The 23,758-nt window shown below is 43.6% G+C and overlaps 10 non-coding genes and 1 pseudogene across 10 annotated transcripts; 8 read left to right on the top strand and 3 right to left on the bottom strand.

Moving 5' to 3' along the window:
* The first annotated feature begins 443 nt into the window (after nt 1-443).
* On the top strand, nt 444-607 carry LOC134990981 (U1 spliceosomal RNA). Its single transcript, XR_010195442.1, has one exon. It is a non-coding gene; the product is annotated as a U1 spliceosomal RNA (small nuclear RNA).
* A 152-nt stretch (nt 608-759) lies between these two features.
* LOC134991003 (U1 spliceosomal RNA) lies at nt 760-922 on the top strand. The gene has a single exon (XR_010195464.1). It is a non-coding gene; the product is annotated as a U1 spliceosomal RNA (small nuclear RNA).
* Nucleotides 923-1,596: 674 nt separating this feature from the next.
* Nucleotides 1,597-1,760, top strand: LOC134990993 (U1 spliceosomal RNA). Its single transcript, XR_010195454.1, has one exon. It is a non-coding gene; the product is annotated as a U1 spliceosomal RNA (small nuclear RNA).
* A 152-nt stretch (nt 1,761-1,912) lies between these two features.
* Nucleotides 1,913-2,053, top strand: LOC134990960 (U1 spliceosomal RNA; annotated as a pseudogene).
* A 694-nt stretch (nt 2,054-2,747) lies between these two features.
* Nucleotides 2,748-2,911, top strand: LOC134990986 (U1 spliceosomal RNA). Its single transcript, XR_010195447.1, has one exon. It is a non-coding gene; the product is annotated as a U1 spliceosomal RNA (small nuclear RNA).
* Nucleotides 2,912-3,063: 152 nt separating this feature from the next.
* On the top strand, nt 3,064-3,226 carry LOC134991000 (U1 spliceosomal RNA). Its single transcript, XR_010195461.1, has one exon. It is a non-coding gene; the product is annotated as a U1 spliceosomal RNA (small nuclear RNA).
* A 674-nt stretch (nt 3,227-3,900) lies between these two features.
* LOC134990975 (U1 spliceosomal RNA) lies at nt 3,901-4,064 on the top strand. Its single transcript, XR_010195436.1, has one exon. It is a non-coding gene; the product is annotated as a U1 spliceosomal RNA (small nuclear RNA).
* A 152-nt stretch (nt 4,065-4,216) lies between these two features.
* Nucleotides 4,217-4,379, top strand: LOC134990999 (U1 spliceosomal RNA). The gene has a single exon (XR_010195460.1). It is a non-coding gene; the product is annotated as a U1 spliceosomal RNA (small nuclear RNA).
* Nucleotides 4,380-13,848: 9,469 nt separating this feature from the next.
* LOC134990989 (U1 spliceosomal RNA) lies at nt 13,849-14,011 on the bottom strand. Its single transcript, XR_010195450.1, has one exon. It is a non-coding gene; the product is annotated as a U1 spliceosomal RNA (small nuclear RNA).
* Nucleotides 14,012-14,666: 655 nt separating this feature from the next.
* LOC134991014 (U1 spliceosomal RNA) lies at nt 14,667-14,829 on the bottom strand. Its single transcript, XR_010195474.1, has one exon. It is a non-coding gene; the product is annotated as a U1 spliceosomal RNA (small nuclear RNA).
* Nucleotides 14,830-14,981: 152 nt separating this feature from the next.
* On the bottom strand, nt 14,982-15,145 carry LOC134990984 (U1 spliceosomal RNA). Its single transcript, XR_010195445.1, has one exon. It is a non-coding gene; the product is annotated as a U1 spliceosomal RNA (small nuclear RNA).
* Nucleotides 15,146-23,758: the final 8,613 nt, after the last annotated feature.

Genomic DNA, 23,758 nt, shown 5'->3' with positions numbered 1-23,758 from the left:
AATCTGCTTGAATGCTTCAGGGGATGGGGCATGGCCAACATGAGCCCCACACCAAAGGAGGGTGGAGGTGTTTAATGCGAACTAGGGGTCATCCAAGCACCGCAAAAGGCCGCCATGCCCTGCACGCCCCTTTTCTCTTTTCATATGCAGATGAGGGTTGAAGCCAACTTTGACCAACTGCTTGGATGACATCACCGTATGCAAATCCGTCTTCTGCAGAACTTCCCCCAGGAATGCTTGCACTAGTTGTTGCATTTGGTTTGTTGTTTGGGGGTGCTTCAGTATTAGGCAGCCTTCTGCCCTCCCATGTTCATCTAAAAATATGTGTTCTCCCTGCAGTTGTTGTCCCCAGATGAGAGTTCCCTTGTGCTGCCTCAGTTGAATCTCCTTTACTTGACAGAGATGTGCATGAGCAGCGGCCCTCCCCAGCCCTATTCCAAATCATACTTATTTTGCATAGGAGATACCATGGTCATGAAGATTGTTCTCTCAGGGTGAGGTTCATTCATTGCATTTTGGGTATGCTGACCCCTGTGATTTCCCCAAATGTGGGAAACTTGACTGCATTATTTGTGGTAGTGGGGGACTGTGTTTGTGCTTTCCTCTGGTCAGCTCTGGTAAAAGTCAGATTTCTTTGTCTCATATTTTACTCTAGCCTTGTTCTTCTTTCGAGAGTTCCCTTGTGCTGCCTCAGTTGGATCTCCTTCACTTGACAGGGGGGTACCCGAGCAGCGACCCTCCCCAGCTCTAGCCCAAATCCTACTTACCTGCCAGGTGAGATACTATGATCATGAAGGTGCTTCTCCCAGGGCAAGGCTCACCCATTGCACTCTGGGTGTGCTGCTCCTGCGATTTCCCCAAATGTGGGAAACTTGACTGCATAATTTGTGTTTCCCCTGGTCGGCTCTCGTATAATTCAGATCTCTTTGTCTCAGGTCTCTCTCCAGCCTAGTTTGCTGTCTGTTTCCACTTCTCTTTTCTTGAGCCGCTCCCTTCTATGCCCTTGCGCACTATCCTGACTTCTCCTCCTGTCTGCTTACTTTGTGCCTTCCAACGCACAATGCGAACTACAGGTAGTGCTGCAGGGCCCACACCCTTTTACTTGCCTTACAGAGCAGCTCTGGAGCTGTTACAGTGCCCAGCTGCTGCAAGAAATCAGCTTGAATGCTTCAGGGGCTGGGGCATAGCCAACATGAGCCCCACACCGAAGGAGGGTGGAGGTGTTTAATGCGAACTAGGGGTCATCCAAGCGCCGCAAAAGGCCGCCATGCCCTGCACGCCCCTTTTCTCTTTTCATATGCAGACGAGGGTTGAAGCCAACTTTGACCCACTGCTTGGATGACATCACCATATGCAAATCCGTCTTCTGCAGAACTTCCCCCAGGAATGCTTGTACTAGTTGTTGCATTTGGTTTGTTGTTTGGGGGTGCTTCAGTATTAGGCAGCCTTCTGCCCTCCCATGTTCATCTGAAAATATGTGTTCTCCCTGCAGTTGTTGTCCCCAGATGAGAGTTCCCTTGTGCTGCCTCAGTTGAATCTCCTTTACTTGACAGAGATGTGCATGAGCAGCGGCCCTCCCCAGCCCTATTCCAAATCATACTTATTTTGCATAGGAGATACCATGGTCATGAAGATTGTTCTCCCAGGGTGAGGTTCATTCATTGCATTCTGGGTATGCTGACCTCTGTGATTTCCCCAAATGTGGGAAACGCGACTGCTTTATTTGTGGTAGTGGGGGACTGTGTTTGTGTTTTCCTCTGGTCAGCTCTGGTAAAAGTCAGATTTCTTTGTTTCAGATCTTCCTCTAGCCTTGTTCTTCTTTCGAGAGTTCCCTTGTGCTGCCTCAGTTGGATCTCCTTCACTTGACAGGGGGGTGCCCGAGCAGCGACCCTCCCCAGCTCTAGCCCAACTCCTACTTACCTGCCAGGTGAGATACTATGATCATGAAGGTGCTTCTCCCAGGGCAAGGCCCACCATTGCACTCTGGGTGTGCTGCCCCTGCGATTTCCCGAAATGTGGGAAACTTGACTGCATAATTTGTGTTTCCCCTGGTCGGCTCTCGTATAATTTAGATCTCTTTGTCTCAGGTCTCTCTCCAGCCTAGTTTGCTGTCTGTTTCCACTTCTTTTTTCTTGAGCCCCTCCCATCTATACCCTTGTGCACTATCCTGACTTCTCCTCCCGTCTGCTTACTTTGTGCCTTCCAATGCACAATGCAAACTACAGGTAGTGCTGCAGGGCCCACACCCTTTTACTTGCCTTACAGAGCAGCTCTGGAGCTGTTACAGTGCCCAGCTGCTGCAAGAAATCAGCTTGAATGCTTCAGGGGCTGGGGCATAGCCAACATGAGCCCCACACCGAAGGAGGGTGGAGGTGTTTAATGCAAACTAGGGGTCAGCCAAGCGCCGCAAAAGGCCACCATGCCCTGCACGCCCCTTTTCTCTTTTCATATGCAGACGAGGGTTGAAGCCAACTTTGACCCACTGCTTGGATGACATCACCATATGCAAATCCATCTGCGGCAGGCCTTCCCCCAGGAATGCTTGCACTAGTTGTTGCATTTGGTTTGTTGTTTGGGGGTGCTTCAGTATTAGGCAGCCTTCTGCCCTCCATGTTCATCTGAAAATATGTGTTCTCCCTGCAGTTGTTATCCCCAGATGAGAGTTCCCTTGTGCTGCCTCAGTTGAATCTCCTTTACTTGACAGAGATGTGCCTGAGCAGCGGCCCTCCCCAGCTCTATCCCAAATCATACTTATTTTGCATAGGAGATACCATGGTCATGAAGATTATTCTCCCAGGGTGAGGTTCATTCATTGCATTCTGGGTATGCTGACCCCTGTGATTTCCCCAAATGTGGGAAACTCGACTGCTTTATTTGTGGTAGTGGGGGACTGTGTTTGTGTTTTCCTCTGGTCAGCTCTGGTAAAAGTCAGATTTCTTTGTTTCAGATCTTCCTCTAGCCTTGTTCTTCTTTCGAGAGTTCCCTTGTGCTGCCTCAGTTGGATCTCCTTCACTTGACAGGGGGGTGCCCGAGCAGCGACCCTCCCCAGCTCTAGCCCAACTCCTACTTACCTGCCAGGTGAGATACTATGATCATGAAGGTGCTTCTCCCAGGGCAAGGCTCACCCATTGCACTCTGGGTGTGCTGCCCCTGCGATTTCCCCAAATGTGGGAAACTTGACTGCATAATTTGTGTTTCCCCTGGTCGGCTCTCGTATAATTCAGATCTCTTTGTCTCAGGTCTCTCTCCAGCCTAGTTTGCTGTCTGTTTCCACTTCTCTTTTCTTTAGCCGCTCCCTTCTATACCCTTGTGCACTATCCTGACTTCTCCTCCCGTCTGCTTACTTTGTGCCTTCCAATGCACAATGCAAACTACAGGTAGTGCTGCAGGGCCCACACCCTTTTACTTGCGTTACAGAGCAGCTCTGGAGCTGTTACAGTGCCCAGCTGCTGCAAGAAATCAGCTTGAATGCTTCAGGGGATGGGGCATGGCCAACATGAGCCCCACACCAAAGGAGGGTGGAGGAGTTTAATGCGAACTAGGGGTCATCCAAGCACCGCAAAAGGCCGCCAAGCCCTGCACGCCCCTTTTCTCTTTTCATATGCAGATGAGGGTTGAAGCCAACTTTGACCCACTGCTTGGATGACATCACCGTATGCAAATCCGTCTTCTGCAGAACTTCCCCCAGGAATGCTTGCACTAGTTGTTGCATTTGGTTTGTTGTTTGGGGGTGCTTCAGTATTAGGCAGCCTTCTGCCCTCCCATGTTCATCTGAAAATATGTGTTCTCCCTGCAGTTGTTGTCCCCAGATGAGAGTTCCCTTGTGCTGCCTCAGTTGAATCTCCTTTACTTGACAGAGATGTGCCTGAGCAGCGGCCCTCCCCAGCCCTATTCCAAATCATACTTATTTTGCATAGGAGATACCATGGTCATGAAGATTGTTCTCCCAGGGTGAGGTTCATTCATTGCATTTTGGGTATACTGACCCCTGTGATTTCCCCAAATGTGGGAAACTTGACTGCATTATTTTTGGTAGTGGGGGACTGTGTTTGTGCTTTCCTCTGGTCAGCTCTGGTAAAAGTCAGATTTCTTTGTCTCAGATTTTCCTCTAGCCTTGTTCTTCTTTCGAGAGTTCCCTTGTGCTGCCTCAGTTGGATCTCCTTCACTTTACAGGGGGGTACCCGAGCAGCGACCCTCCCCAGCTCTAGCCCAACTCCTACTTACCTGCCAGGTGAGATACTATGATCATGAAGGTGCTTCTCCCAGGGCAAGGCTCACCCATTGCACTCTGGGTGTGCTGCCCCTGCGATTTCCCCAAATGTGGGAAACTTGACTGCATAATTTGTGTTTCCCCTGGTCGGCTCTCGTATAATTCAGATCTCTTTGTCTCAGGTCTCTCTCCAGCCTAGTTTGCTGTCTGTTTCCACTTCTCTTTTCTTGAGCCGCTCCCTTCTATGCCCTTGTGCACTATCCTGACTTATCCTCCTGTCTGCTTACTTTGTGCCTTCAAACGCACAATGCGAACTACAGGTAGTGCTGCAGGGCCCACACCCTTTTAGTTGCCTTACAGAGCAGCTCTGGAGCTGTTACAGTGCCCAGCTGCTGCAAGAAATCAGCTTGAATGCTTCAGGGGCTGGGGCAGAGCCAACATGAGCCCCACACAAAAGGAGGGTGGGGGTGTTTAATGCGAACTAAGGGTCATCCAAGCACCGCAAAAGGCCGCCATGCCCTGCATGCCCCTTTTCTCTTTTCATATGCAGATGAGGGTTCCAGCCAACTTTGGCCCACTGCTTGGATGACATCACCGTATGCAAATCCGTCTTCTGCAGACCTTCCCCCAGGAATGCTTGTACTAGTTGTTGCATATGGTTTGATATTTGATGGTGCTTCAGTATTAGGCAGCCTTCCGCCCTCCCATGTTCATCTGAAAAGATGTGGTCTCCCTGCAGTTGTTGTCCCCAGACGAAAGTTCCCTTGTGCTTCCTCAGTTGAATCTCCTTAACTTGACGGGGGAGGGGCTGCCCGAGCAGCCACCCTCCCCAGCCCTATCCCAACTCATACTTATTTTGCATATGAGATCTCTTGATCATGAAGATTGTTCTCACAGGGTGAGGTTCATCCATTATATTTTAAAATAGGAAGGTACAAATTACATATTTGAATTGCATCTATGTGTTGGATTCAAATGTCCCCCCCCCTTCCTTTCTCAATTGTGCCCGTCAGCAGCTATTCTAAGGTTGCTGCCAATGGGTGTGACACATTAATTTCTTCTGTGGGGTACACTGGACTCCACAAGGATTCACATTGGTGTGTAGAGTAGGATCTTGATCTGAGGCACCAACCGGCTCAAAGCTTTTGACTGTTCCCAAGAAGCTCAGTGCATTCTCCTCTATAACCCCGCTTCCATGAACAGGGAGCTCAGTTTGTAGTTGGTGCCTTCAGTAGCAGGCCACTTAACAGGGGCCTGCCTCAGGCAGCCTATTCTTAGCTATTAATTTTGACAAGAAAAGAAGAACTTGTTTTATGAGAATCTACAAGGGCTGCAGCAGGCTAGGTCTAATAGACATCTTTACTGCAGCTTCATCACTCCCAGCGGCGCTGTATACTCCCGTGCCCTGGTTGCTGGGTCACTGCAGCGGAGGCTCCGGTTTCTTCCTAAGGTCAGTCACACACACACCGCCCTTCCGGATCACGAGGCCGCTGATGAAGGGGAGCGTGGCCGTAGGGGGTGGACCGTGTGCGCACTGTCGTGGACACTGATTACTGGGCAGCCGCTCCACTAGCCACCAGGTACAGTTAAGGAGCACAGGTCTGGGGGTTTTTCTCCTATATTAAACCAATTTTGTACTGCCCGCAGCGCATTGTGATAGGTAATAGGGCCTGATTCAGGTTGGATTGCAATCACAATAAGCGATCCAACTGCAAAAATTGCTAAGAGCATACGCATGTGCCTGCATTTTCTGCGGCACCCCGCAGAGAATGCGATCGCCTCTGCCTGTCAATCGGGGCAGGGGGGGAGAGGGGGGTCAGCAACACTCCATTTCCAAGTCAGGGATGGAGCGGTGCGGGGGCAAGGCTTCAAAATGGGGTCTGCAATGGAGGAGACACAGGGGGCGTGGTCACAGCGGCTGTATGACATCACATTCAGCCGCTGTGATCACAAAAATGGTGGCGGCTTCCTGCGCGCACATACAGTCTGCACCAGCAGGAGGCTACACCATTTTTTATGATCACGCTGAACTGCAGTGCGACTGCAATTACAGCATGGTCAAGAAGGGAGGCGTCATGCTGGGTGGCCATTAGAGATGAGCGGGTTCGGTTCCTCGGAATCCGAACCCGCCCGAACTTCACCCTTTTTTGCACGGGTCCGAGCAGACTCGGATCCTCCCGCCTTGCTCGGTTATCCCGAGCGCGCCCGAACGTCATCATCCCGCTGTCGGATTCTCACAAGACTCGGATTCTATATAAGGAGCCGCGCGTCGCCGCCATTTTCACACGTGCATTGAGATTGATAGGGAGAGGACGTGGCTGGCGTCCTCTCCGTTTAGATTAGAAGATAGAGACGAGTGACATTTGATTTACTACTAATTTGGGGAGCAGTTGAACTTGTCAGGAGTACTCAGTAGTGCAGAGTTTTGCTGATAGTGACCACCAGTTTTATTATTTATAATCCGTTCTCTGCCTGAAAAAAAACGATACACATACCATATATGTGCTCAGCCTCAGTGTGCTGCATGATATATCATCTATGTATATCTGACTGTGCTGAGTGCTCACTGCTCACACAGCTTAATTGTGGGGGAGACTGGGGAGCAGTTATAGCAGGAGTACAGTGCACACTTTTGCTGCCAGTGTGACCACCAGTATATTGTCTGCCTGAAAAAGTTAAACACTCCTGTGGTGTTTTTTTTTTTTATTCTATAAACGCATTCTGCTGACAGTGTCCAGCAGGTCGGTCATACATTATATTATATAAATATTTACCTGCAGTAGTGTTATATTTTTTTTTCATCTCTATCATCTTTATCATCTCTATATTAGCAGACGCAGTACGGTAGTCCACGGCTGTGGCTATCTCTGTGTCGTCAGTGCTCGTCCATAATTGTATACCTACCTACCTGTGGTGGGTTTTTTTTTTCTATCTTCTTCATACTAGTAGTTTAGGAGTCTGCTGACAGTGTCCACCAGGTCCATCATTATATTATATACCTACAGTAGTAATATATTTATTATATTATCTATACTAGCAGACGCAGTACGGTAGTCCACGGCTGTGGCTATCTCTGTGTCGTCAGTGCTCGTCCATAATTGTATACCTACCTGTGGTGGGGTGTTTTTTTTCTATCTTCTTCATACTAGTAGTTTAGGAGTCTGCTGACAGTGTCCACCAGGTCCGTCATTATATTATATACCTACAGTAGTAATATATTTAGTATATTATCTATACTAGCAGACGCAGTACGGTAGTCCACGGCTGTACCTACCTCTGTGTCGTCACTCGTCCATAATTGTATACCTAACTGTGGTGGGGTTTTTTTTTCTATCTTCTTCATACTAGTAGTTTAGGAGTCTGCTGACAGTGTCCACCAGGTCCGTCATTATATTATATACCTACAGTAGTAATATATTTAGTATATTATCTATACTAGCAGACGCAGTACTGTAGTCCACGGCTGTACCTACCTCTGTGTCGTCACTCGTCCATAATTGTATACCTACCTGTGGTGGGGGTTTTTTTTCTATCTTCTTCATACTAGTAGTTTAGCAGTCTGCTGACAGTGTCCACCAGGTCCGTCATTATATTATATACCTACAGTAGTAATATATTTAGTATATTATCTATGCTAGCAGACGCAGTACGGTAGGCCACGGCTGTGGCTATCTCTGTGTCGTCAGTGCTCATCCATAATTGTATACCTACCTACCTGTGGTGGGTTTTTTTTTCTATCTTCTTCATACTAGTAGTTTAGGAGTCTGCTGACAGTGTCCACCAGGTCCGTCATTATATTATATACCTACAGTAGTAATATATTTAGTATATTATCTATACTAGCAGACGCAGTACGGTAGTCCACGGCTGTACCTACCTCTGTGTCGTCACTCGTCCATAATTGTATACCTACCTGTGGTGAAGTTTTTTTTCTATCTTCTTCATACTAGTAGTTTAGCAGTCTGCTGACAGTGTCCACCAGGTCCGTCATTACATTATATATACCTACAGTAGTTATATATATTTTTTTTTATATCATTAATTATCATCTCTATACTAGCAGACGCAGTACGGTAGGCCACGGCTGTGGCTATCTCTGTGTCGTCAGTGCTCGTCCATAATTGTATACCTACCTACCTGTGGTGGGTTTTTTTTTTCTGTCTTCATCATACTAGTAGTTTAGCAGTCTGCTGACAGTGTCCACCAGGTCCGTCATTATATAATATATACCTACAGTAGTTATATATATATTTTTTTTATATCATTAATTATCATCTCTATACTAGCAGACGCAGTACGGTAGTCCACGGCTGTAGCTACCTCTGTGTCGTCAGTCACTCGTCATCCATAAGTATACTAGTATCCATCCATCTCCATTGTTTACCTGAGGTGCCTTTTAGTTGTGCCTATTAAAATATGGAGAACAAAAATGTTGAGGTTCCAAAAATAGGGAAAGATCAAGATCCACTTCCACCTCGTGCTGAAGCTGCTGCCACTAGTCATGGCCGAGACGATGAAATTCCATCAACGTCGTCTGCCGAGGCCGATGCCCAATGTCATAGTACAGAGCATGTAAAATTCAAAACACAAAAGATCAGTAAAAAAAAGGACTCAAAAATCTAAATAAAAATCGTCGGAGGAGAAGCGTAAACTTGCCAATATGCCATTTACCACACGGAGTGGCAAGGAACGGCTGAGGCCCTGGCCTATGTTCATGGCTAGTGGTTCAGCTTCACATGAGGATGGAAGCACTCAGCCTCTCGCTAGAAAAATGAAAAGACTTAAGCTGGCAAAAGCACAGCAAAGAACTGTGCGTTCTTCAAAATCACAAATCCACAAGGAGAGTCCAATTGTGTCGGTTGCGATGCCTGACCTTCCCAACACTGGACGTGAAGAGCATGCACCTTCCACCATTTGCACACCCCCTGCAAGTGCTGGAAGGAGCACCCGCAGTCCAGTTCCTGATAGTCAGATTGAAGATGTCAGTGTTGAAGTACACCAGGATGAGGAGGATATGGGTGTTGCTGGCGCTGGGGAGGTGAGGTGGTTTGTTTAAGTCAGGCACCCGGGGAGACACCTGTTGTCCGTGGGAGGAATATGGCCATTGACATGCCTGGTGAAAATACCAAAAAAAACTGCTCTTCGGTGTGGAAGTATTTCAACAGAAATGCGAACAACAGGTGTCAAGCCGTGTGTTGCCTTTGTCAAGCTGTAATAAGTAGGGGTAAGGACGTTAACCACCTCGGAACATCCTCCCTTATACGTCACCTGCAGCGCATTCATCATAAGTCAGTGACAAGTTCAAAAACTTTGGGCGACAGCGGAAGCAGTCCACTGACCAGTAAATCCCTTCCTCTTGTAACCAAGCTCACGCAAACCACCCCACCAACTCCCTCAGTGTCAATTTCCTCCTTCCCCAGGAATGCCAATAGTCCTGCAGGCCATGTCACTGGCAATTCTGACGAGTTCTCTCCTGCCTGGGATTCCTCCGATGCATCCTTGAGTGTAACGCCTACTGCTGCTGGCGCTGCTGTTGTTGCTGCTGGGAGTCGATGGTCATCCCAGAGGGGAAGTCGTAAGACCACTTTTACTACTTCCACCAAGCAATTGACTGTCCAACAGTCCTTTGCAAGGAAGATGAAATATCACAGCAGTCATCCTGCTGCAAAGCGGATAACTGAGGCCTTGGCATCCTGGGCGGTGAGAAACGTGGTTCCGGTATCCATCATTACTTCAGAGCCAACTATAGACTTGATTGAGGTACTGTGTCCCCGGTACCAAATACCATCTAGGTTCCATTTCTCTAGGCAGGCGATACCGAAAATGTACACAGACCTCAGAAAAAGACTCACCAGTGTCCTAAAAAATGCAGTTGTACCCAATGTCCACTTAACCACGGACATGTGGACAAATGGGGCAGGGCAGACTCAGGACTATATGACTGTGACAGCCCACTGGGTAGATGTATTGACTCCCGCCGCAAGAACAGCAGCGGCGGCACCAGTAGCAGCATCTCGCAAACGCCAACTCTTTCCTAGGCAGGCTACGCTTTGTATCACCGCTTTCCAGAATACGCACACAGCTGAAAACCTCTTACGGCAACTGAGGAAGATCATCGCAGAATGGCTTACCCCAATTGGACTCTCCTGTGGATTTGTGGCATCGGACAACGCCAGCAATATTGTGCGTGCATTATATCTGGGCAAATTCCAGCACGTCCCATGTTTTGCACATACCTTGAATTTGGTGGTGCAGAATTATTTAAAAAACGACAGGGGTGTGCAAGAGATGCTGTCGGTGGCCAGAAGAATTGCGGGACACTTTCGGCGTACAGGCACCACGTACAGAAGACTGGAGCAACACCAAAAACGCCTGAACCTGCCCTGCCATCATCTGAAGCAAGAAGTGGTAACGAGGTGGAATTCAACCCTCTATATGCTTCAGAGGATGGAGGAGCAGCAAAAGGCCATTCAAGCCTATACATCTGACCACGATATAGGAGGTGGAATGCACCTGTCTCAAGCGCAGTGGAGAATGATTTCAACGTTGTGCAAGGTTCTGCAACCTTTTGAACTTGCCACACGTGAAGTCAGTTCAGACACTGCCAGCCTGAGTCAGGTCATTCCCGTCATCAGGCTTTTGCAGAAGAAGCTGGAGACATTGAAGGAGGAGCTAAGACAGAGCGATTCCGCTAGGCATGTGGGACTTGTGGATGGAGCCCTTCATTCGCTTAACCAGGATTCACGGGTGGTCAATCTGTTGAAATCAGAGCACTACATTTTGGCCACCGTGCTCGATCCTAGATTTAAAACCTACGTTGTATCTCTCTTTCCGGCAGACACAAGTCTGCAGGGGTTCAAAGACCTGCTGGTGAGAAAATTATCAAGTCAAGTGGAACTTGATCGGTCAACAGCTCCTCCTTCACATTCTCCCGCAATTGGGGGTGCGAGGAAAAGGCTCAGAATTCCGAGCCCACCCGCTGGCGGTGATGCAGGGCAGTCTGGAGCGACTGCTGATGCTGACATCTGGTCCGGACTGAAGGACCTGCCAACGATTACGGACATGACGTCTACTGTCACTGCATATGATTCTCTCACCATTGAAAGAATGGTGGAGGATTATATGAGTGACCGCATCCAAGTAGGCACGTCAGACAGTCCGTACGTATACTGGCAGGAAAAAGAGGCAATTTGGAGGCCCTTGCACAAACTGGCTTTATTCTACCTAAGTTGCCCTCCCACAAGTAGTACTCCGAAAGAGTGTTTAGTGCCGCCGCTCACCTTGTCAGCAATCGGCGTACGAGGTTACTTCCAGAAAATGTGGAGAAGATGATGTTCATTAAAATGAATTATAATCAATTGCTCCGTGGAGACATTGACCAGCAGCAATTGCCTCCACAAAGTACACAGGGAGCTGAGATGGTAGATTCCAGTGGGGACGAATTGATAATCTGTGAGGAGGGGGATGTACACGGTGATGAATCGGAGGATGATGATGAGGTGGACATCTTGCCTCTGTAGAGCCAGTTTGTGCAAGGAGAGATTAATTGCTTCTTTTTTGGTGGGGGTCCAAACCAACCCGTCATTTCAGTCACAGTCGTGTGGCAGACCCTGTCACTGAAATGATGGGTTGGTTAAAGTGTGCATGTCCTGTTTATACAACATAAGGGTGGGTGGGAGTGCCCAAGGACAATTCCATCTTGCACCTCTTTTTTCTTTCATTTTTCTTTGCGTCATGTGCTGTTTGGGGAGTGTTTTTTGGAAGGGCCATCCTGCGTGACACTGCAGTGCCACTCCTAGATGGGCCAGGTGTTTGTGTCGGCCACTTGGGTCGCTGAGCTTAGTCACACAGCTACCTCATTGCGCCTCTTTTTTTCTTTGCGTCATGTGCTGTTTGGGGAGTGTTTTTTGGAAGGGCCATCCTGCGTGACACTGCAGTGACACTCCTAGATGGGCCAGGTGTTTGTGTCGGCCACTTGGGTCGCTGAGCTTAGTCACACAGCTACCTCATTGCGCCTCTTTTTTTCTTTGCGTCATGTGCTGTTTGGGGAGTGTTTTTTGGAAGGGCCATCCTGCGTGACACTGCAGTGCCACTCCTAGATGGGCCAGGTGTTTGTGTCGGCCACTTGGGTCGCTGAGCTTAGTCACACAGCTACCTCATTGCGCCTCTTTTTTTCTTTGCGTCATGTGCTGTTTGGGGAGTGTTTTTGGAAGGGCCATCCTGCGTGACACTGCAGTGCCACTCCTAGATGGGCCAGGTGTTTGTGTCGGCCACTTGGGTCGCTGAGCTTAGTCACACAGCTACCTCATTGCGCCTCTTTTTTTCTTTGCGTCATGTGCTGTTTGGGGAGTGTTTTTTGGAAGGGCCATCCTGCGTGACACTGCAGTGCCACTCCTAGATGGGCCAGGTGTTTGTGTCGGCCACTTGGGTCGCTGAGCTTAGTCACACAGCTACCTCATTGCGCCTCTTTTTTTCTTTGCGTCATGTGCTGTTTGGGGAGTGTTTTTTGGAAGGGCTATCCTGCGTGACACTGCAGTGCCACTCCTAGATGGGCCAGGTGTTTGTGTCGGCCACTTGGGTCGCTGAGCTTAGTCATCCAGCGACCTCGGTGCAAATTTTAGGACTAAAAATAATATTGTGAGGTGTAAGGTGTTAAGAATAGACTGAAAATTAGTGGAAATTATGGTTATTGAGGTTAATAATACTTTGGGATCAAAATGACTCCCAAATTCTATGAACAAGGGAAAATGTCATCATCCCGCTGTCGGATTCTCGCGAGATTCGGATTCCATATAAAGAGCTGCGCGTTGCCGCCATTTTTACTCGTGCATTGAAGAGAGAGCGGAGAGGACGTGGCTATGTTCTCTCAGTGGAAATCTCAATATCAGTGCTCAGTATCAGTGGATACTTATTGCTGCTCAGTAATACTAGTAGTGTGTCTCTCCTGCTCAGTGTCAGTTCTCAGTAGTATCCTCATCAGTGCTCAGTATCACTGCTCATTGTCTTGTGCTGCATTGTTGTGCTCAGCATACTACAGTACATTACTAATAGTCCAGTGCTGCATCTTGCTGCTCAGTGTCAGTTCTAGTATCCTCATCAGTGCTCACTATCACTGCTCATTGCATTGTGGTGTTCTGTATACTACAGTAACATAGTAATATAGTAACATATAGTAACATAGTTTTTGAGGTTGAATAGAGGCAAATTGCCCATCGTGTTCAACCTGTTTTAAGTTGTGATGATTCTACATACTTGCTTAATAATGTATTATGACTAGTTAGCTACTACAACTCATGTTACCCCCGGATTAACCATGTTGATATTTTAAGTATTATAAACTTGGATAGCTTTTTCATTCAGAAATGTATCCATTCCTTTTTTAAATCCAATTACAGAGTCCGCCATTACCACCTTCCCTGGCAGGGAATTCCACATCCTGATTGCCCTAACAGTGAAGATCATAGTATCTCACCTGGCAGGTAAGTAGGAGTTGGGCCAGAGCTGTGGAGGATTGCTGCTCGGGCACCCCCTGTGAAGTGAAGGAGATCCAACTGAGGCAGCACAAGGGAACTCTCGAAAGAAGAACAAGGCTAGAGGAAGATCTGAGACAAAGAAATCTGACTTTTACCAGAGCTGACCAGAGGAAAGCACAAACACAGTCCCCCACTACCACAAATAATGCAGTCGAGTTTCCCACATTTTGGAAATCACAGGGGTCAGCATACCCAGAATGCAATGAATGAACCTCACCCTGGGAGAACAATCTTCATGACCATGGTATCGCCTATGCAAAATAAGTATGATTTGGGATAGGGCTGGGGAGGGCCGCTGCTCAGGCACATCTCTGTCAAGTATAGGAGATTCAACTGAGGCAGCACAAGGGAACTCTCATCTGGGGACAACAACTGCAGGGAGAACACATATTTTCAGATGAACATGGGAGGGCAGAAGGCTGCCTAATACTGAAGCACCCCCAAACAACAAACCAAATGCAACAACTAGTACAAGCATTCCTGGGGGAAGTTCTGCAGAAGACGGATTTGCATACGGTGATGTCATCCAAGCAGTGGGCCAAAGTTGGCTGGAACCCTCATCTGCATATGAAAAGAGAAAAGGGGCATGCAGGGCATGGCGGCCTTTTGCGGCGCTTGGATGACCCTTAGTTCGCATTAAACACCCCCACCCTCCTTCGGTGTGGGGCTCATGTTGACAATGCCCCAGCCCCTGAAGCATTCAAGCTGATTTCTTACAGCAGCTTGGCACTGTAACAGCTCCAGAGCTGCTCTGTAAGGCAAGTAAAAGGGTGTGTAGTTTGCATTGTGCATTGGAAGGCACAAAGTAAGCAGACAGGAGGAGAAGTCAGGATAGTGCACAAGGGTATAAAAGGGAGGGGCTCAAGAAAAGAGAAGTGGAAACAGACAGCAAACTAGGCTGGAGAGAGACCTGAGACAAAGAGATCTGAATTATACGAGAGCCGACCAGGGGAAACACAAATTATGCAGTCAAGTTTCCCACATTTGGGGAAATCGCAGGGGCAGCACACCCAGAGTGCAATGGGTAAGCCTTGCCCTGGAAGAAGCACCTTCATGATCATAGTATCTCACCTGGCAGGTAAGTAGGAGTTGGGCTTGAGCTGGGGAGGGTCGCTGCTCGGGCACCGCCCTGTCAACTGAAGGAGATCCAACTGAGGAAGCACAAGGGAACTCTCGAAAGAAGAACAAGGCTAGAGGAAGATCTGAAACAAAGAAATCTGACTTTTACCAGAGCTGACCAGAGGAAAACACAAACACAGTCCCCCACTACCACAAATAATGCAGTCGAGTTACCCACATTTGGGGAAATCACAGGGATCAGCATACCCAAAATGCAATGAATGAACCTCACCCTGGGAGAACAATCTTCATGACCATGGTATCTCCTATGCAAAATAAGTATGATTTGGGATAGGGCTGGGGAGGGCCGCTGCTCAGGCACATCTCTGTCAAGTAAAGGAGATTCAACTGAGGCAGCACAAGGGAACTCTCATCTTGGGACAACAACTGCAGGGAGAACACATATTTTCAGATGAACATGGGAGGGCAGAAGGCTGCCTAATACTGAAGCACCCCCAAACAACAAACCAAATGCAACAACTAGTGCAAGCATTCCGGGGGGAAGGCCTGCAGCAGATGGATTTGCATATGGTGATGTCATCCAAGCAGTGGGTCAAAGTTGGCTTCAATCCTCATCTGCATATGAAAAGAGAAAAGGGGCGTGCAGGGTATGGCGGCCTTTTGCGGCGCTTGGATGACCCCTAGTTCGCATTAAACACCTCCACCCTCCTTTGGTGTGGGGCTCATGTTGACAATGCCCCAGCCTCTGAAGCATTCAAGCTTATTTCTTACAGCAGCTTGGCACTGAAACAGCTCCAGAGCTGCTCCGTAAGGCAAGTAAAAGGGTGTGGGCCCTGCAGCACTACCTGTAGTTTGCATTGTGCATTGGAAGGCACAAAGTAAGCAGACAGGAGGAGAAGTCAGGATAGTGCACAAGGGTTAGCTGAACACACTAACCGATTGCGCCACAGAGACACTTTGCAAAAAGTATATACTGACAAAGACTAATAAGCATTCATCTAGAACGTTTCCTAGAAAAACTTTAAAAAGTCAATAATCTGGAGAGTGTTTGTAAGATGTTTCTTCCAGCAACCAATGAAGAAACACATTGGTACTTTCGCATGATGAGTGAGTGCTTCAGGATCTCTTGCACTTACATGTGCAGCAGAGTACTGCAATGGAAGCATGCTGGGTCCATAACCCAGAGGTAGGCAGATTGAAACTATCCTTTGCTATATGCATTTTTTTGTTGTTCATTAAAGTAATCCAAAACTGGGATTGATATTTTAGCTTTTATTTTTACTTAAAGTACAATAACTTTTACCATTTTAATTTGTTTTAATAGTATATTGACAGTATTGTTTTCTTTCAAAAATCCACTTAATTTTCTTTACCCTATTATTAAAATGGTAATTGACAAAAACAAACTACATTGTCACCAGAAGGGCAATACAAAATGTACAAGTGATATATTAAAATCATCTTTCCAGCTTGAATTTCAATGATGCATTGGGGCAACGATTTTGTGCGAAACATCTTCACCCTTAAATAAAGATTTTCTTAATTCCTTACCTGTGTGCTAATTAGATATCACCTTGTTTTCACATTAAACAGACTTCCACATGAGAAAGCAGCAAGGATGCAGTGGCGTTAATGTTTCCTGGTGTCAACCTGTATTATTTCAGTAGATATTGAAATGAGGATGCATCTTGCTGCCTTTCCAATGAAGCAAGTTTAATTTAGTAATAGGTGAAAAACCATCCCTACAAATATGTTAATCAGATACTTGGCTTTGTGGACACTTTTCAGAGAACAAATTAGTTAGCATAAAAATAAAGCCAGAAAATGAAGAGCTGTTTAATCACTCAATTGGATTTTTCTGCCAGCATTTTTCTTTTTCTCTGCAACCCACTGCTAAATTGTGCTTCCTAGCTGTTTTTATAAAATCACTGAATCAAATCTAACTCTGATTACATCAGAGAAGGCCAGGTACCCTACACCATAACAGGGGGTTTGAAATTTTGACTTGTCTACTTAAAGATCACCAAAATCTGATAACAAGGTCAATTAAGTCCCTGGGTGGGATTGAACCACCAACCTTTTGGTTAATAGCCTTACACACTAACTGATTGCGCCACCGCGACACTTTGCAAAAGTACATACTGACAAAGGCTAATAAGCATTCATCTAGAACGATTCCTAGAAACATTTTAAAAAGTCAATAATGTGGAGAGTTTTTGTATGATGTTTCTTCCATCAACCAATGAAGAAACACATTGGTACTTTCCCATGATGAGTGAGTGCTTCAGGATCTCTTGCACTTACATGTGCAGCAGAGTACTGTAATGGAAGCATGCTGGGTCCATAACCCAGAGGTAGGCAGATTGAAACTATCCTCTGCTATATGCATTTTTTTTTGTTAATTAAAGTAATCCAAAACTGGGATTGATATTTTTGCTCTTTTATTTTTACTTAAAGTACAATAACTTTTACCATTTTAATTTGTTTTAATAGTATATTGACAGTATTGTTTTCTTTCAAAAATCCAATTAATTTTCTTTACCCGATTATTAAAATGGTAATTGACAAAAGCAAACTACATTGTCACCAGAAGAGCAATACAAAATGTACAAGTGATATATTAAAATCATCTTTCCAGCTTGAATTTCAATGATGCATTGGGGCAACGATTTTGTGAGAAACATCTTCACCCTTAAATAAAGATTTTCTTAATTCCTTACCTGTGTGCTAATTAGATATCACCTTGTTTTCACATTAAACAGACTTCCACATGAGAAAGCAGCAAGGATGCAGTGGCGTTAATGTTTCCTGGTGTCAACCTGTATTATTTCAGTAGATATTGAAATGAGGATGCATCTTGCTGCCTTTCCAATGAAGCAAGTTTAATTTAGTAATAGGTGAAAAACCATCCCTACAAAGATGTTAATCAGATACTTGGCTTTGTGGACACTTTTCAGAGAACAAATTTGTTAGCATAAAAATAAAGCCAGAAAATGAAGAGCTGTTTAATCAGTCAATTGGATTTTTTTGCCAGCATATTTCTTTTTCTCTGCAACCCACTGCTAAATTGTGCTTCCTAGCTGTTTTTATAAAATCACTGAATCAAATCTAACTCTGATTACATCAGAGAAGGCCAGGTACCCTACACCATAACAGGGGTTTTCGAAATTTTGACTTGTCTACTTAAAGATCACCAAAATCTGATAACAAGGTCAATTAAGTCCCTGGGTGGGATTGAACCACCAACCTTTTGGTTAATAGCCTTACACACTAACTGATTGCGCCACTGCGACACTTTGCAAAAGTACATACTGACAAAGGCTAATAAGCATTCATCTAGAACGATTCCTAGAAACATTTTAAAAAGTCAATAATGTGGAGAGTTTTTGTATGATGTTTCTTCCATCAACCAATGAAGAAACACATTGGTACTTTCCCATGATGAGTGAGTGCTTCAGGATCTCTTGCACTTACATGTGCAGCAGAGTACTGTAATGGAAGCATGCTGGGTCCATAACCCAGAGGTAGGCAGATTGAAACTATCCTCTGCTATATGCATTTTTTTTTGTTAATTAAAGTAATCCAAAACTGGGATTGATATTTTTGCTCTTTTATTTTTACTTAAAGTACAATAACTTTTACCATTTTAATTTGTTTTAATAGTATATTGACAGTATTGTTTTCTTTCAAAAATCCAATTAATTTTCTTTACCCGATTATTAAAATGGTAATTGACAAAAGCAAACTACATTGTCACCAGAAGAGCAATACAAAATGTACAAGTGATATATTAAAATCATCTTTCCAGCTTGAATTTCAATGATGCATTGGGGCAACGATTTTGTGAGAAACATCTTCAGCCTTAAATAAAGATTTTCTTAATTCCTTACCTGTGTGCTAATTAGATATCACCTTGTTTTCACATTAAACAGACTTCCACATGAGAAAGCAGCAAGGATGCAGTGGCGTTAATGTTTCCTGGTGTCAACCTGTATTATTTCAGTAGATATTGAAATGAGGATGCATCTTGCTGCCTTTCCAATGAAGCAAGTTTAATTTAGTAATAGGTGAAAAACCATCCCTACAAAGATGTTAATCAGATACTTGGCTTTGTGGACACTTTTCAGAGAACAAATTTGTTAGCATAAAAATAAAGCCAGAAAATGAAGAGCTGTTTAATCAGTCAATTGGATTTTTTTGCCAGCATATTTCTTTTTCTCTGCAACCCACTGCTAAATTGTGCTTCCTAGCTGTTTTTATAAAATCACTGAATCAAATCTAACTCTGATTACATCAGAGAAGGCCAGGTACCCTACACCATAACAGGGGTTTTCGAAATTTTGACTTGTCTACTTAAATATCACCAAAATCTGATCACAAGGTCAATTACATCCCTGGGTGGGATTGAACCACCAACCTTTTGATTAATAGCTGAACACACTAACCGATTGCGCCACAGAGACACTTTGCAAAAAGTACATACTGACAAAGACTAATAAGCATTCATCTAGAACGTTTCCTAGAAAAACTTTAAAAAGTCAATAATCTGGAGAGTTTTTGTAAGATGTTTCTTCCAGCAACCAATGAAGAAACACATTGGTACTTTCGCATGATGAGTGAGTGCTTCAGGATCTCTTGCACTTACATGTGCAGCAGAGTACTGCACTGGAAGCATGCTGGGCCCATAACCCAGAGGTAGGCAGATTGAAACTATCCTTTGCTATATGCATTTTTTTTTGTTCATTAAAGTAATCCAAAACTGGGATTGATATTTTAGCTTTTATTTTTACTTAAAGTACAATAACTTTTACCATTTTAATTTTTTTTAATAGTATATTGACAGTATTGTTTTCTTTCAAAAATCCAATTAATTTTCTTTACCCGATTATTAAAATGGTAATTGACAAAAACAAACTACATTGTCACCAGAAGGGCAATACAAAATGTACAAGTGATATATTAAAATCATCTTTCCAGCTTGAATTTCAATGATGCATTGGGGCAACGATTTTGTGAGAAACATCTTCACCCTTAAATAAAGATTTTCTTAATTCCTTACCTGTGTGCTAATTAGATATCACCTTGTTTTCACATTAAACAGACTTCCACATGAGAAAGCAGCAAGGATGCAGTGGCGTTAATGTTTCCTGGTGTCAACCTGTATTATTTCAGTAGATATTGAAATGAGGATGCATCTTGCTGCCTTTCCAATGAAGCAAGTTTAATTTAGTAATAGGTGAAAAACCATCCCTACAAATATGTTAATCAGATACTTGGCTTTGTGGACACTTTTCAGAGAACAAATTAGTTAGCATAAAAATAAAGCCAGAAAATGAAGAGCTGTTTAATCACTCAATTGGATTTTTCTGCCAGCATTTTTCTTTTTCTCTGCAACCCACTGCTAAATTGTGCTTCCTAGCTGTTTTTATAAAATCACTGAATCAAATCTAACTCTGATTACATCAGAGAAGGCCAGGTACCCTACACCATAACAGGGGGTTTGAAATTTTGACTTGTCTACTTAAAGATCACCAAAATCTGATAACAAGGTCAATTAAGTCCCTGGGTGGGATTGAACCACCAACCTTTTGGTTAAAAGCCTTACACACTAACTGATTGCGCCACCGCGACACTTTGCAAAAGTACATACTGACAAAGGCTAATAAGCATTCATCTAGAACGATTCCTAGAAACATTTTAAAAAGTCAATAATGTGGAGAGTTTTTGTATGATGTTTCTTCCATCAACCAATGAAGAAACACATTGGTACTTTCCCATGATGAGTGAGTGCTTCAGGATCTCTTGCACTTACATGTGCAGCAGAGTACTGTAATGGAAGCATGCTGGGTCCATAACCCAGAGGTAGGCAGATTGAAACTATCCTCTGCTATATGCATTTTTTTTTTGTTAATTAAAGTAATCCAAAACTGGGATTGATATTTTTGCTCTTTTATTTTTACTTAAAGTACAATAACTTTTACCATTTTAATTTGTTTTAATAGTATATTGACAGTATTGTTTTCTTTCAAAAATCCAATTAATTTTCTTTACCCGATTATTAAAATGGTAATTGACAAAAGCAAACTACATTGTCACCAGAAGAGCAATACAAAATGTACAAGTGATATATTAAAATCATCTTTCCAGCTTGAATTTCAATGATGCATTGGGGCAACGATTTTGTGAGAAACATCTTCACCCTTAAATAAAGATTTTCTTAATTCCTTACCTGTGTGCTAATTAGATATCACCTTGTTTTCACATTAAACAGACTTCCACATGAGAAAGCAGCAAGGATGCAGTGGCGTTAATGTTTCCTGGTGTCAACCTGTATTATTTCAGTAGATATTGAAATGAGGATGCATCTTGCTGCCTTTCCAATGAAGCAAGTTTAATTTAGTAATAGGTGAAAAACCATCCCTACAAAGATGTTAATCAGATACTTGGCTTTGTGGACACTTTTCAGAGAACAAATTTGTTAGCATAAAAATAAAGCCAGAAAATGAAGAGCTGTTTAATCAGTCAATTGGATTTTTTTGCCAGCATATTTCTTTTTCTCTGCAACCCACTGCTAAATTGTGCTTCCTAGCTGTTTTTATAAAATCACTGAATCAAATCTAACTCTGATTACATCAGAGAAGGCCAGGTGCCCTACACCATAACAGGGGTTTTCGAAATTTTGACTTGTCTACTTAAATATCACCAAAATCTGATCACAAGGTCAATTACGTCCCTGGGTGGGATTGAACCACCAACCTTTTGATTAATAGCTGAACACACTAACCGATTGCGCCACAGAGACACTTTGCAAAAAGTACATACTGACAAAGACTAATAAGCATTCATCTAGAACGTTTCCTAGAAAAACTTTAAAAAGTCAATAATCTGGAGAGTTTTTGTAAGATGTTTCTTCCAGCAACCAATGAAGAAACACATTGGTACTTTCGCATGATGAGTGAGTGCTTCAGGATCTCTTGCACTTACATGTGCAGCAGAGTACTGCACTGGAAGCATGCTGGGCCCATAACCCAGAGGTAGGCAGATTGAAACTATCCTTTGCTATATGCATTTTTTTTTTGTTCATTAAAGTAATCCAAAACTGGGATTGATATTTTAGCTTTTATTTTTACTTAAAGTACAATAACTTTTACCATTTTAATTTTTTTTAATAGTATATTGACAGTATTGTTTTCTTTCAAAAATCCAATTAATTTTCTTTACCCGATTATTAAAATGGTAATTGACAAAAACAAACTACATTGTCACCAGAAGAGCAATACAAAATGTACAAGTGATATATTAAAATCATCTTTTCAGCTTGAATTTCAATGATGCATTGGGGCAACGATTTTGTGAGAAACATCTTCACCCTTAAATAAAGATTTTCTTAATTCCTTACCTGTGTGCTAATTAGATATCACCTTGTTTTCACATTAAACAGACTTCCACATGAGAAAGCAGCAAGGATGCAGTGGCGTTAATGTTTCCTGGTGTCAACCTGTATTATTTCAGTAGATATTGAAATGAGGATGCATCTTGCTGCCTTTCCAATGAAGCAAGTTTAATTTAGTAATAGGTGAAAAACCATCACTACAAATATGTTAATCAGATACTTGGCTTTGTGGACACTTTTCAGAGAACAAATTAGTTAGCATAAAAATAAAGCCAGAAAATGAAGAGCTGTTTAATCATTCAATTGGATTTTTCTGCCAGCATATTTCTTTTTCTCTGCAACCCACTGCTAAATTGTGCTTCCTAGCTGTTTTTATAAAATCACTGAATCAAATCTAACTCTGATTACATCAGAGAAGGCCAGGTACCCTACACCATAAGAGGGGGTTTGCAATTTTGACTTGTCTACTTAAATATCACCAAAATCTGATCACAAGGTCAATTACGTCCCTGGGTGGGATTGAACCACCAACCTTTTGATTAATAGCTGAACACACTAACCGATTGCGCCACAGAGACACTTTGCGAAAAGTATATACTGACAAAGACTAATAAGCATTCATCTAGAACGTTTCCTAGAAAAACTTTAAAAAGTCAATAATCTGGAGAGTGTTTGTAAGATGTTTCTTCCAGCAACCAATGAAGAAACACATTGGTACTTTCGCATGATGAGTGAGTGCTTCAGGATCTCTTGCACTTACATGTGCAGCAGAGTACTGCACTGGAAGCATGCTGGGCCCATAACCCAGAGGTAGGCAGATTGAAACTATCCTTTGCTATATGCATTTTTTTTTTGTTCATTAAAGTAATCCAAAACTGGGATTGATATTTTAGCTTTTATTTTTACTTAAAGTACAATAACTTTTACCATTTTAATTTTTTTTAATAGTATATTGACAGTATTGTTTTCTTTCAAAAATCCAATTAATTTTCTTTACCCGATTATTAAAATGGTAATTGACAAAAACAAACTACATTGTCACCAGAAGAGCAATACAAAATGTACAAGTGATATATTAAAATCATCTTTCCAGCTTGAATTTCAATGATGCATTGGGGCAACGATTTTGTGAGAAACATCTTCACCCTTAAATAAAGATTTTCTTAATTCCTTACCTGTGTGCTAATTAGATATCACCTTGTTTTCACATTAAACAGACTTCCACATGAGAAAGCAGCAAGGATGCAGTGGCGTTAATGTTTCCTGGTGTCAACCTGTATTATTTCAGTAGATATTGAAATGAGGATGCATCTTGCTGCCTTTCCAATGAAGCAAGTTTAATTTAGTAATAGGTGAAAAACCATCCCTACAAATATGTTAATCAGATACTTGGCTTTGTGGACACTTTTCAGAGAACAAATTAGTTAGCATAAAAATAAAGCCAGAAAATGAAGAGCTGTTTAATCACTCAATTGGATTTTTCTGCCAGCATTTTTCTTTTTCTCTGCAACCCACTGCTAAATTGTGCTTCCTAGCTGTTTT

Source organism: Pseudophryne corroboree, unplaced genomic scaffold (assembly GCF_028390025.1).
Source record: "Pseudophryne corroboree isolate aPseCor3 unplaced genomic scaffold, aPseCor3.hap2 scaffold_1196, whole genome shotgun sequence".
Classification (NCBI taxonomy): Eukaryota; Metazoa; Chordata; class Amphibia; order Anura; family Myobatrachidae; genus Pseudophryne; species Pseudophryne corroboree.
The sequence above is the reverse complement of the archived record's forward strand: the minus strand, read 5'-3'. Positions and strand labels throughout refer to the sequence as shown.